This window comes from Saccostrea cucullata, unplaced genomic scaffold (genome assembly GCF_032062105.1).
Source record: "Saccostrea cucullata isolate Sc308-1 unplaced genomic scaffold, CSIRO_AGI_Scuc_v1 ctg5226, whole genome shotgun sequence".
Taxonomy (NCBI): domain Eukaryota; kingdom Metazoa; phylum Mollusca; class Bivalvia; order Ostreida; family Ostreidae; genus Saccostrea; species Saccostrea cuccullata.
The window spans coordinates 1-14,949 of record NW_026930426.1 but is presented as its reverse complement, the minus strand read 5'-3'; the positions used below and the strand labels follow the sequence as shown (position 1 = coordinate 14,949).

General features: G+C 35.0%; 1 pseudogene; it reads left to right on the top strand.

Moving 5' to 3' along the window:
- The first annotated feature begins 11,720 nt into the window (after positions 1-11,720).
- LOC134228530 (uncharacterized) lies at positions 11,721-13,303 on the top strand (annotated as a pseudogene).
- The last annotated feature ends 1,646 nt before the right edge of the window (positions 13,304-14,949 follow it).

Below are 14,949 nucleotides of genomic sequence, written 5' to 3'. Positions count from 1 at the left end.
TCTATTGGAATTCCAATGGGTACAAATTGCGCTCCGTTATTAGCAGACTTATTTTTATATTCATATGAAGCAGAATTTATACAAAATCTTTTGCGTGAAAAGAAAAAAACACTTGCTGTGGCCTTCAACTCGACATTTAGATATATCGACGACGTATTGTCAATTAATAATGATAATTTCCATTCCTACGTCGACACGATATATTCTGGTGAGTTTGAGATAAAAGATACCACAGAGTCCAACACATCTGCTTCATACTTGGATATTTTACTTGAAAAAGACACAAATGGTAATCTAACAACCAAGCTATATGATAAACGTGATGACTTTAACTTTTCTATCGTCAACTTCCCTTACTTATGCAGCAATATACCTTCATCACCTGCATACGGAGTATTTATATCTCAGTTGATTCGATACGCAAGAGCATGCTCTACGTATGAACAATTTCTTAAACGAGGTAAATTATTGACAAGCAAGTTGATGAAACAAGAATATCAACAGTCTCGTTTAAAGTCATCATTTCGTAAATTCTATGGTCGATACAATGACCTTGTCAGCAAATACAATTTATCATTGAATGAAATGCTGACTGACGTTTTTCATACCAATTGTTAGTCCATTATTTATACACTGAATTGACTACGGATTTTTTCCGTTATTTCCTGATTATGACAATGAGCACACGGCGGGTGTGACCGGTCAGCAGGGGATGCTCACTCCTCCATGGCACCTGATCCCACCTCTGATGTTTCGGAGGTCCGTGTTTGCTCTGCTCTTGTTTTGTATATTTGTTTAATGGACGTTGAGATTGAATACTGTTCGTTATTTCCATATCCTTATTCCGAATGATGTGCTAAAAGAAATATGCCCGACACCTTAACATCGCTTTCTTCACACCATTGACGAATATCTTTTTGGACCTCCTCAAACGTTGTTCCTCGTGCCTTTATGTTAGCTAACACAATTCGCTTAGTACGTTGTTTCCTGCGGACGAACGTGTAACCTGTAAAGGTTGATTTTGGTTCCTTATTTTCATATTCATTTGCATCTGATACCCATTCATCGTCTTTTTCTTCAGATGTGAGGACGCTTGCAAAGGTTTTCGTTTTAGTTAGATTTTCTTTACTTTTCTCAATATCTTCTGCAGATGTGAGGACGCTTGCAAAGGTTTTCGGTTTTCTTTACTGTTTGAAACATCTACAATGCTCAGATCTTTTGTACAGTTCAACCTAGGAAAGGAATCTCGTCCGTCTCTTTCGTTTGTTTCCTCTGATTCATATGTCTGTGACACTGCAGACATGTGAATCTCGGCATTTGTAATCACGGTGTGGTCAGTCTTGCCATCATCCTGACTGTAAGCTCGGTCTTCATCTTCATCACTCCTCCTGCTTGTAGAAAAGATGCTTGTTGTTCTTGCATGGCCATGATCTGGTTTTTCGTATCGTGTATTCTGCTTATCAACAGTTCTTGGCTTAGACTGTCTTTGTGTATTTTGCTGCGATCTTTGAATCTTCTTTAATTCTTTTAGAATTTCTCCATTCGCGTCATTGGCCTCTTCAAATGATTTAAGTTTTTGCCGTAAATACTTTATTTCAGATTTAAGTTGTGTTGTAAAATCTGCTGGTCTCTTTCTTTCCTCTTCATGTGATGACATTTCCGTTTGAATACGGTTGTTCTCTGCGCGCAGCTGACGAATTTCATTATTTTTTGATCGGATTTCACACGCAAACACTGCTTTTAATTCAGTTAGTGCTTCTCTTACAAGTTGTAGCTCTTTCTTCAAACATCCTTTAATGGTATGAAGAGTTATCCCATTTAAAGCGTCTTCTTCACACAATGTCCTGTTTACAATCTGCGAGGAATCTTGTGAGACAGAGTTCTTCATTTTGTATTTACTCATAACTTCTCTTTGAAACTCAGCGGACGTCACAATGCCTTCTGTAAAAGCATATATATAGTATACATCAGATGCATACTTTTCTGTAATTGACTTCCCGGTACCTCTTTGTCGCCGTTCTGTCAGGAAACCTGCGGGGAATTCTTCAAGTATGGATTTTGCATAATCATACATACTTTGTCTTATTTCATTTAACTGATCTGGATTTTCCACGTATATTTCCACCATGTTTTCTATAAAGTTCTCCTTATCATACTGACCAAATTTATCTTTAATTTCACCATAAATTTTATTTTCGAGGTCTTCTGCATTTTGAGTGCAGTAAACATTATTTTCAATGTTACTGTCACTCTCGCAGCTGTCATTCTCATCTTTGTCATTACTCATGTCCAAGAAGTGCGAATGACAAACATGCTATCTTGAACTTTTGGAAACACCCTGTACTTGCCAGACAGTCTAGCGTGACCTCGTTACTGGACAGAATTTGGTCACACCTGATTGATTTTTACAGGTAAACAGATAATAATCAACCGGAAGTGGTGTTAATCTGAGAATTATACACTTTTTTGATAAACTGTCTTCATAAACATACACACAACAGTTCAATAGAATAAAGTACCTATTTTTCTAGGGTTTTTAAAGTCTGTATACACGTTTTCGAACCAGTTAACAGGTGCACCGTTCACTCACCCGATCCATGTCGAGGGGCACCATACGGGAAAAGTTGGGTAGATATTAAGGTAACCCAAACTGTACAGGTACTCTTGGGAAAATGTTAAGAAAACGAGAGCTCCATAGCAATTGATTTTGCTGCTCCGTGATTGAATGATTTGTCCTCAAAAATCACTCAAAACTTTTACCAATATAAAACATTTTGATATAGAATTTTAAATACGATATAAGTAAAGATTGTTTTTTATTATTGTGACATTTTGCCCGATTATGTCGTCAAATATTTTTTTTGTGTGCAACAAGTCCGCGTAATTTTTGAACGGCCCTCGTATATATGTAGATTATTAACTTTTGGAAAATTTCGCGATTTTTAAAACTTTTCTTAAAGTTCTAAATATTTTAGAAAGCTGTTATGCTATTAATGTCATCTTCAAAAAGTTAACTCAAATAAAAGTTGGATTTCCAGCAGGATATTAAAACACAAGCTCTTCTAAAATACAGTTAAACTAACGTGCCTTACAAACAGAGACTATATTATTAGAGACATTGTCGGCTGCAAGAAGGATATCGAGATAACAAACAGTATTCAGTATCAAAGTCCATAAATCAATGCAAAATAAGAGCAGACCAAATACGGACAACGACACATCAGAGGTGGGATCAGGTGCCATTGAGGAGTGAGCATACCCTGCCTATCGGTCAAACCCGCCGTGTGCTCCTGATCAGAAAATAACGGAAAAAATCCGGCGTCAATTCAATATAATGGACTAACAATTGGTTTGAAAAACTTCAGTCAGCATTTGACTCAATGATAAATTCTTTTTGCTGACAAGGTAATTGTATCGACCATAAGACTTACGGAATTTTGACTTTAAACGAAACTGCAGATATTCTTGTTTCATCAACTTGCTTTTCAATAATGAACATCGTTTTCGAAATAGTTCGTACTTAGAGCATACTCTTGCGCGGGGATCCGCGTTAGAATAGGTCCTCAGTACCCCTTGCTTGTCGGAAAAGGCGACTAAATTGGGCTAAATTGGGCGGTCCTTCGGATGAGACCGTATAAGCCGAGGCCCCGTGTCACAGCAGGTGTGGCACGATAAAGATCCCTCCCTGCTCAATGGCCTTGAGTGCCGAGCATAGACCTAAATTTGCAGCCCTTCACCGGCAATGGTGACGTCTCCATATCAGTGAAATTTTCTGGAGAGGGACGTTGAACAGTATACAATCATACTCTTGCGTATCGAATCAACTGAAATATATATACTTCGTATGCAGGTGATGAAGGTATATTGCTGCATAAGTAAGGGAAGTTGACAATAGAAAAGTTCCATTTCATAAAGGGTTTTGCATTCTTTTTAATTTTTTAACCGTCCACAATTTAGTGAAATTGGACAAATAGATACATGTAGCTTTCACATATAATTCAATTTTTTACATGATTATTAAATTTCTTAAACTTAATCCAATCTGACAAAGTGATCCTTTTCATATTTAGCCCTTAATAAACTTAAAATATATTTATGAATATTTTTATGATTTCTTCTCAATATGAAATTTCCTTTTCCTTTTTTGCTAAATGAAAGATTTTTATAAACCTGAAGAAATTACCCAAAATTATTCATGCTGACAGCATTCATTTACTTATTTTATGGTACAAGAAGATACCTGTACTTGCAACACAAACGGTTAGACCTCTTGTCAAAGATAAAGTCGGAGATAAAAATAAAGTGATGTGCAGTTTGGGGACAGAAGAAGATAACATGTTAAATGACACACTTCAGGTTCACTAGGATGGAGGACTGAAGGTAAACGCCAAAACTGAGGTTAGTTTAAGAATTAAAAATATATGCGTGTGTATACAGGTAACTTCTCTACATATGATTTAATAATATGATTGGTTTTATATGAGATTCATAAAAATGGCATATGTATATTACTTTGTATGATTTACATGTGTGCATTCATATGATCCAATTATGATTTGCTAAATATGATTGTATATATAGGTCTCATATGATCTGCATAATATTCTCATATGAAACGTAATGCTATTTTTGATCATATGTGGCGAAATTGCCTAATATGTACATGTATATATTTACATTTCTAAACATGTTTCCTTAAGATTCTTTACAAATTAGATTATTGTTAATTTTCACATGAATAATAAATCAGCATGAATATTTCCATTGATACGTCATAATACCGTACTTGACATTAAAACAAACTGTTTTGCTTTGTGAAATGAGAGTTGAATTGTGGCTCCTAATCAGAAAATAAATTCATGAGGTACATGAACTACGACGCTTTTCGTCGGCATATTTATCATTAACCGCTAACACTATGCCAGCTTGAGGCGTCGTAGTGCTTTTCGTCGGCATATTTATCATTAACCGCTAACACTATGCCAGCTTGAGGCGTCGTAGTTCATTTGATTTGATTTGAATCTTCAAAAATTGAATTCATTTCTTAAATATATTTTTCTCTTCTTCTCGGGTCTGTATAGAATGAGACATATGGAGATAACTAACAGTACGTATTGAGGATCAAAGTCTATAAAACAATTAAAAACAAAAGAAAACCAAATACGGACCTCCAAAACATTTGAGGTGGGACCAGGTGCCATGAAGAAGTGAGCATCCCCAACTGACCGGTCACACCTGCCGTGTGACATGATCGGGAAAAGAAACAAAAAAAATTGTCGTCAATTCATTATATAGATAATAAAGAAACATCAATTAATGAGGTAACCTAATATGCCGCAGATTATATGTCATCATCATATAGTTTTGAAACTTGGTTATGTTGAACTGTGGCTGTGTTAGGTAGATAAGAGACTTGGTAATGTTGAACCATGACTAGACAGGGTTGTTTTATAGACTTGCTTATGTTGAACCATGAATGGGTTAGGTTTTATGGAGACTTGGTTATGTTAAACCGTGACTGGGTTAGGTAGTTAAGAGACTTGGCTATGTTGAACCATGACTGGGTTAGTTTTAATAGAGACTTGGTTATGTTGAAAGGTAACTGGGTTAGGTAGGTAGGAGACTTGGTTATGTTGAACCATGACTGTGTTAGGTTGTTTTGAGTCTTGTTATGTTAAACCGTGACTGGAGTAGGTAGATAAGAGACTTGGTTATGTTAAACCGTGACTAGGTAGGGTTATTTTATAAACTTGGTTATGTTGAACAATGATCGGTTTAACTTGTTTAGAGTCTTGGTTATGTTAAAACGTGACTTGGTTTGGTAGTTAAAAGACTTGATTATTTTGAACAGTAACTGGGTATGGTTATTTTATAGACTTGGTTATCTTAAACCGGATCACCCGCGTGGCGCAGTGGTTAGAGCGTCTGCTCTAGAGTAGCGAAGTAAGGAGTCAATCCTTACGTCGCGGGTTTGAATCCCACTGTGGGACGCGGAGACCGGTCCTTCGGATGAGACCGTATAAACCGAGGCCCCGTGTCGCAGTAGGAAGAATTGAACGAAAAATACCCCTTACTGCTCAAAGGCCCTAAGTGCCGAGCATAGGACAAAATTTGTAGCTCTCCACCGGCTAGTGGTTGCGTCTTCATATGAGTGAAAAATTCTCGAGAGGGACGTTAAACAACATACAATCAATCAATCAAATTAAACCGGGACTGGGTTAGGCGATTCAGAGATATTGTTATATTAAACTTTGACTGGGCAAGGTTGTTTAGAGACTTGGTTATGTTGAACCATGGCTGGGTTAGGTAGTTAAGAGAGTTTAACCATAATTGATTAGGTTGAACTGAAACTGGGTTAGGTTTTTTAGAGATTAGACTATGTTAAATTCTGACTGGATTATGTTGTTTTGAGACTTGGTTATGTTAAACCGTGGCTGCGTAACGTTGTTTAAAGACTTGATTTTGTGGAAACCTGGCTGGGTTTGGTTGTTTAGAGACTTTGTTAAGTTAAACCATGACTCCTTTTGGTTGTTTATAGACTTGGTTATTTGGAACCGTGACTGGGTAATGTTGAACAGTGACTGGGATATGGTTGGGTTACACTGTTCAGTGACTTGTTTATGTTGAACCATGACTGGTTAATAGGTGTATTTGATTTTGTTTTCGATGATTTTTTTAAGGACTTTGAGTTATGGTTATCAGTTTATTCGATTATTATTACAGTGATTGGGTTATGTTGAACACCTATATCATGTTATATTGCCCGTTGAACGTTATTTATTTTTTTTGACCTATAATTCCTATTCTCCCAGGACATTGACATTAAAAAAAAATAATTACTTATTTTTATAGGTTGGACTTCTTATAACTACCTTCTTTTTGTGTCGGAAGATTACATACCTAATCATGATAATAGTATTTTGCAATGCGTACACATATGCTAAGTATCCAACGTTGGCAATGCTTGTATATAATATTTATTGATTGATTGATTGTATATTGTTTTACGTCCCTCTCGAGAATTTTTCACTCATTTGGAGACGCCACCACTTACCGGTGGAGGGCGACAAATTTTGTTCTATGCTCGGCACTCAGGGCCTTTAAGCAGTGAGGGATCTTTTTCGTGCCAACACCTACTACGACACAGGGCCTCGGTTTATACAGTCTCATCCGAAGGACCGGTCTCCACGTCCCGCAGTGGGATTCGAACCCGCGACGTAAGGATTGACTCCTTACTTCGCAACTCTAGAGCAGACGCTCTAACCACTGCGCCACGCGGGCGACTATATAGTTTTGATACTGATAGGTAATTAAAAAGCAGTCTATTAATCATTATGTTTCCTATTAAATACCACAAACTTTGTGAAATCGTACATTCACATGGGTGTCATAATATTATTAAGTCTCCGATTATCGTTCGAATTTAAGTTGCCAACTTGTCGTACATAACGTCATATGTTTACAGAAGTGTATGCATCGAGATCGAACATGTGTTCTATTACAAAAAATTGTACTGGAGATAATATTCCCGGAAACCGTGACTGGGACATGTTATAGACTCTACCTAGGCAATAACTGTTCATTCGCTAAGAGCACGGCACTATAAGTGAAAGGCACGGTCTTTTAAATGAAAAGTCCCGAGTCATAATAGACGTTGATACGATATAGAACTTCACTGCTCGATGTCCATGATTACCGTCTTTAGGTCTAAATTTGAAACCTCTCACGGAACCGTCGATTTCTATATATCAATGAAGAGTTTCCCTTGGGACGTAAAAGAACAGTTAAGGTAGGATTCTTCTCTAGTTTCTGACTAGATGGAATATTCAAAGTACATTTTCTGATATGTCTTTTATATATAGATACAAGAGATTTAAAAGACCATATTTTTCTTTCCTCAACACAATTATACAACTTTAAATAGAAAGGGTAAACTGCGATTGAAAACTAGCAAGGATTTTCAAAATTATTATAGAACAATGAATTTAGTTATAATTTTTACGCAATCAAAGACTAGAAGAAATTTTCAAATTTGAGTTAAATTAATAATAAGAAGATAAAGTTTCAAAATATATCAAATAAAATAAGATTTTTCACACATACTAGAACTATGTTGGTTTTTAAATGCTTCAAATGTAAGTACAAATCTGAGGCAAAAATCTGTAAAAAGGGTTATTTCTCTCCTAGTAAACGATCAAAACTTTTAGTTTTTGTATCATTATGTACCTTTATGTGACAACTTAACTATATGTGAAAATTAGAAAAAGTTAAATATAGGAAGCAAATAAAAATAACTAGTAATTTCTAAAAAATTAAGAAAAGTAGATGAAATTCGGATAAGCAAACAATTATCCATTTTATTTGAATTATCCACGTCAATTTGGTACTATCTTCTTATAGGCCATATATGGTAGCATCTCGTTATGCAAAAAGAAAAACAATCAATCTTTTGAATTACAAGTAGGGATCGCATGATTGGAAACAGTCATTTTTTTTATTCTTAATGTCCAGGAAAAAGGTAATGACCTTGATATGACCTTGCCTCTGATATTAAACGGTCAAATTTAATCTCATTGATACAATCACTTAGTGATATTGTTCTCTAGATTCTGTGAAAAGTTTTAAATACAAGAAATGTTAGAAGAATCCTACCTTAAGCAATCAATCAGTGTTCGTCAACAGTTTCAGAATCATCACAATTTTGTCATACTCAATGCCAATGTTGAGGTCATATTATCATAAAAAGATGTTATAATAATAACAAGACATTAAAATATTGAATGAGTTCTCGGACAGAATGCGTTTTGAAGAGCATTTGAACCAAACTGTTGCCTTTGGCCTCACGGGAAAACACTTTAAGCCCTTTGGTCCGTCAAAACTTATGTTGCCCTCAAAATCAATAAATTACACGTATAATTTTGAAAATTGAAGGTGACATATATGAATATTGTAAATACACAGCCTAAATTACCCTTATTTATTTCATATTGTTGCTAAGGTATACCTTTACTCAGGATGACTAAAATTCCACTGATAAGAACGAAAAACCATCTAATGGGCAATGTACACCCCTGATTCTTGTGTAAAATTTCAACTTCAAATAACTAGGTCAATGACTTACTTTTCATGCTAGTGGCCCTTCAGTATTTCTCCAGATAATACCTCAATTTTTCACATTATGACCAATTTCTTCTTCACTCACAACATATTACAAGCAACATAACTCTTTGAATAATGAAATATATACTGAGCAAAATAAGTTTAGCAATTAGAGATATTTAATATGTAACATGACAAAAAAATTAGACATAGTATACTTAAAATGAAATTAAAATGTAAGATTTGTCTTCACATAAGAAAAAAGTGCAAATGTTATTGATAGTCTTGTTCTGATTCGCAAGAATTAGCGTGAAACTGATGAGGAAACAGGCTGTAAAGGCACATTCAGTATCAATATTTCGTATGGCCTACATTTGCAGCAATAACAGCAACACAGCGGCGTCTCATGATCCTTATAAAAGGTTTCTCATCTGAAGCATAGTGATTTAATTCCACTAATGATGCAGGGCAAGGGTCATTTCTGCAACGTTGTTTACGTTATGTCGCTGTCTTACACGACGACCAAGAATGTCCAAAACATGTTCAATTGGTGACAAATTTGGTGATCTCGCAGGCCAATCTAGGATCTCAACAATATTCTTATAAAGGGCGTCTTGTGTGTGGCGTGCGGTGTGCTGACGGGCGTTGTCTTGCTGAAAAATGTTCGCAGGAAGGGAACAACTAAAGGAACGACGATCTCATCACAGTACCCCTGCGAATTCAATGTTCCATTTATGGTCACAAGGTCAGTTTTAATCCGATGGCTTATTCCACCCCACACCATTGCACTTTCTCCACCGTAATGGTCACGTTGGGTGATGTTTTCGGGGTCATATCTCTCATTTCGACTCTCCAAACTCGAACTCTTCCAACCGCAAAATCGACGTTAAAACGTGACTCATCCGTAAACAAAACTCCATTCCACTGTCGTTGAATCCAGCGACGATGGGTGTTGGCCAATGCAAGGCGAAATTGTCGATGACGTTGAGCTAATGGTACAGCTTTTAGGGGTCTGCGAGCTCGAAGATTTGCTGAACGTAGCCAGTTTCTTACACCTTGCCCGCATAATCTCACTTCAGTAGCGCGGCGAAAAACTTCTGCAACTTTAGGAGCAGCCACGAAACGGTTACTTTTCGACGTCGTATCAATAAAACGATCTTCTCTGACAGTTGTTTTCCGTGTACGTCCTGAACGCTGTCGATCACTAACATTTTCAGTGGTCCGGAATTGGTTTGAAAGCCGACATATTGTAGACGGATGCACATTAAAATGTTCAGCAACATCTTTTTGTGAGCAGTCAGCGGTTAGTATCCCTATAGCCCTATGACGATCATTTTAGGTAAGTCCTGGTCGTTTTTGCAGTTTATTTCCGGTTTTCTTTTACAAGCGTGTTCGAAAGGTTTTTCGAGTAACATTTTTTTCTCGGACCGTGTGCGTTCGAGCATAACCTATTGTATTGTTAAATTGTCAAAACGTTTGACGACACAAATTCCGCGCGTCAAGCTTAAAAAACAAGTTTTACTTTTCTTAACTTTATCTCAATAGATTATGAGAAGAAACAAAATAAAACAAAAGAGAAAAATATTTTTAAATTATACCAAAGGAAAATCAATTGCTAAACTTATTTTGCTCAGTATATCATAGCAACAGAACAGCTTCGCTTCATAAGAAAAAAAGTTAAGGGTGTTGGCCATAAACCTAATAATTATTACCGTACAAGTTTCTTCTGTCGTATTTATATTTTTCCCAATTTAAATTGAATATTTAAAAGATCTGACTGATAAGAACTCTTAATTACTTATAGCCGCAGGTAATTTGTTGCTCTAATTCTCATGGTATTACTATTATATGAAGCCAATTATCAAATTATTGAGATGTGTTGTCTGGAATGGTTTTTGTTCATATTTTTGAATTACTTTATCTCCTAGCGTTAAATTATTTGAAATAATTTATGACCTTTAATACCCATAACATTGCAAAATGATGTTTAAAGATACATGTCACCTATACATGGTGATTAATATTGCAAGAAGAAATAATTTTCAAAAATTGAAAAATAAAAAATTTAGTCCGAATTTCCTCTGCATTACCATACATTGATTTTTGTTCCTGTTTATTTTTTTTTTAGAATAAAATATGAAATTTTTAAATTGATATTGAGTAAAACAATGATTATTTTATCCGTTTAGAACAATTTTTTATTTAACTTTTTGTACTTTATAAAATTTAACTTTCTTTTTTATGAAACCTGAGTAAACGTCATCCTAAAGTTCACCATTTAAAAAAGATTCTTTTATATGCTTTTTGACGTAGAATACTGTAATAAGATATATGTGTTTGATATACTAATTTGATTTAGTTTTAGCAGAATGTGAACATAACAACTAAATCCTGTAAATAATGCACAAGCTAGGATACAACTACAACCAACCTCGTGTAGAATACGTCAATGTTTCCAGTGTCAAGGGACACAGAATTCTACTGTAACACGTGTAAAATTGACCTGTGTATACATTATAAAGAGAGACATGTTATTGGTCTAGATACTATATCCCATAATGTTGTGATTCACTTTTAAAAATATAAATTCATCTCAAAAGAACGACTTTGTGTTCAAGATCATGGGTTCAGGATTCAGCAACCAGTGTAAAGTACGTCAGTGTTTCCAGTGTCAGGGTGACACAGAATTCTACTGTAACACGTGTAAACATGACCTGTGTCTTAAGTGTAAGGAGAGACATGTATTTGATCTCGATACCATGCACCTCTATGTCATGATTTACCGTGAGAAATATGACTACGTTACAAAACAAGAGACTTGTAAGAAATATCCAGGCATGTTTTATCAAGAGTACTGTGATTCCTGTAAAATTTCTATCTGTTTCCAATGTACAGAACACAGACATCACCAGATACTAAATAGTAGAACAACATACAAAACAAACCGTCAAAAACACAGAGCTATTATTCACAACATTAGAAGTGAGACTCTCTATAATAACAGTTGTGTTCTGGCAGGAATCAAAGCTGATATGAAAACTTGTCACAAAGAAATCTCTATCATTCAGTCAAAGATGTTAACAAAAGCCCAGAAACTAAGGAACCTCATAGACACTGTCATATGTGATGTAAAACTCAGACACAAAACATTCATTCTAAGTTTACAACAACAGAGGAGAAAAATAAACAGAAATATTGCAAGCATAGAAACCTTTGAACACAGATCTGATCAGTCAGCGAAGAGACCGCTAAAATTCCTAATGTACCTAAAGAAAACAACTCGTGTACACAAGTTCAAGGACACTCCCAATCTCACGCAATACGCCCTGGTCTACGTTTCTGAAGATATCAAAAATGAGGATGTAACTGACTTACTGGGTGAAATCCAAATAATCCAGAGAGGAAAAAGACAAGTAAGAATGGAAGGTCTGCTTAAACAGATGTCTACCCCTGTATTACACAGGTCTAATACAGTGCCAGGTGAAATATTATATCACATTTCCTGGTGTGACACCAGACAGGGCCTGGATCAGTGATGGTAAAAATCTTATCTTGATAAACACGGAGGGTGACATAGTACATCATATGACAGATATAATTACTTTGAGTTTATCAACTCTCTAAACATTACAGAACAACATCTACACTGATAAAGAAAACAGAACAATGGGAACCACAGTGTATCTACTCCTCCCACATCAACGGTGACTTGCTGGTCGGGATGCAGTCCTTTTTTAAACCCATAATAGCACGATATAATGACACTGGACAACACATAAAGACAATACAGTATGACAACACAGGCCAGAAACTGTATTCTCGTCCTATCTACATCACAGAAAACCGCAATGGAGATGTTATTGTGTCTGATTATTGGTTTGGTGTTGATGCTGTAGCAGTGACAGACAGTAGAGGTAGACATCGTTTCTCCTACACAGGGCACCCATCAGAATCACAATTAGAACCACGTGGAATCTGTACAGACGCCCTGTCAAACATTTTGGTGTGTGATGTTAACACTAACACAATACAGATAATTGACAAGAACGGTCACTTCCTGTCACTGATACTGACACGACAACAAGGAATAAACGCACCAACATGTCTGAGTTATGACGACAAAACTCATCTTCTCTGGGTTGGATCATACTGGGAGAAGAAAGTGTGTGTATACAGATACATAGAGAAGCATGACTATATATAATATATAAAAAATCAGAGTAAAATAGATTTATGACATTACACATTCTGTATTTACACAGTGTGCAATCGGACAAGTAAATTTGATCTATTTTGAACACATTCATACAAAAACAAAAGTATCTTGAAGGCCTTTGTAAGTAGTTACTTATACAACGTGATATGAAATGCAACAGTAACTTAGAACCAAGAAAGTTGGAAGGATATATATAGAAACAAGGTTGAAGACATTCATGAAAAAAGAATATGTGAATTTAATTACAAATTAATGAATAATACTATGTGTTGAATCAGTTTTCTTTTTAAATGCAAATATAGAGCATATGTTACATGTAATATAATTGATGAAATTGAAGATATTAGAGATTTACTTTTTGATTGTGAACATGTTTATATACTATGAAAAAATCTTGAGTTCTGTGTTAAATTTTGATTTACAGTGGAAGCATGTCGTTCTAGGTTTTAGTCTGAATGGAATTCCAAAATACAATTTTTAAATACCTTTTTGTCTTTCTTAGCATATATATATAATATATGTAAATTTAAGATGTTTTGTAGATTTCAGAACGAAACTGAAACAAAAGATATGTCATTTTCTTATGTAAAAACATATATTAAAAGCAATATGACATTTTACTGAATTTAACAAAAACTCACTCGTATAAAAATAAGATGGTGACATTTGTAGAAATGCTAAAATATATGTTACTCTGTTATTTTTGGTATACTAACTATCCTGACCCGGGTTATTTAGACATTGTAAATGGGTTTGCATAATGATAAATAATTTATTTTTTTTAAAATAAGTATGAGATAAAAGCTTTATGTTTTGCACATACACTAGACAAAATTGCTAACGCACCACTTGTAAATTTTCATTGTGTATTTAACATTTGCCGGATCAGTTCTAGTGTATATGATATGCCATGATTTCAAAAGCAGTGGGAGTGACAAATGTCTTGGCATCATGAACAAACCCACGAAAACCCTTCTTGTCCGAAAACCAATTTCCAGCTGTGTACTGACGTTACGCGCGGTGTTGGTGCCATTTTACAATTTTAGAATATGACCTATTAAACTCATCGGTGATTTTTAAAATATACTCGCAATATAGATGATTTTGGTATGGATGGATAGGGTTTAAACAGAACTACTTGAATTTAGTAAGAAAATAACATTTAGATAGTTTTTATGCAAAAAAATAAAATTTAAAAGCGCAAATAAAAGGTATTTTAAGCGTGTAACGCGTTACATTTTTAAGCAGGGATCATGCATTTTTCGTGTGTAGCGCGTTCAAAATTGAATCTAAAATTTTCATTTTCTTTTCAAAACTAGAGCAATCTATTTCGTTTGTGGCTGTATTAACAATTTTGCATTAAATGTTGGCAAGAAATAGATAGCGAGAGTTTTTACAGATAAAGAATCTGTTACGCTTTTTATTAAAAACGTGCATATCAATATCAACAATAAATTTGCTCATTTACAAGAAACTTTAAATAGAAACAAATTATATCAAAATAATGTGCTTTTCATATAGATTTTAAATATTTCATTGATTTTGAAATCAAACTGTATCCTTTGGAGCTATTAATTGGACTATAAGTTCAAAAAAATGTCCAGCGTTAAAATGAGGCAAAAATAAGACATTGC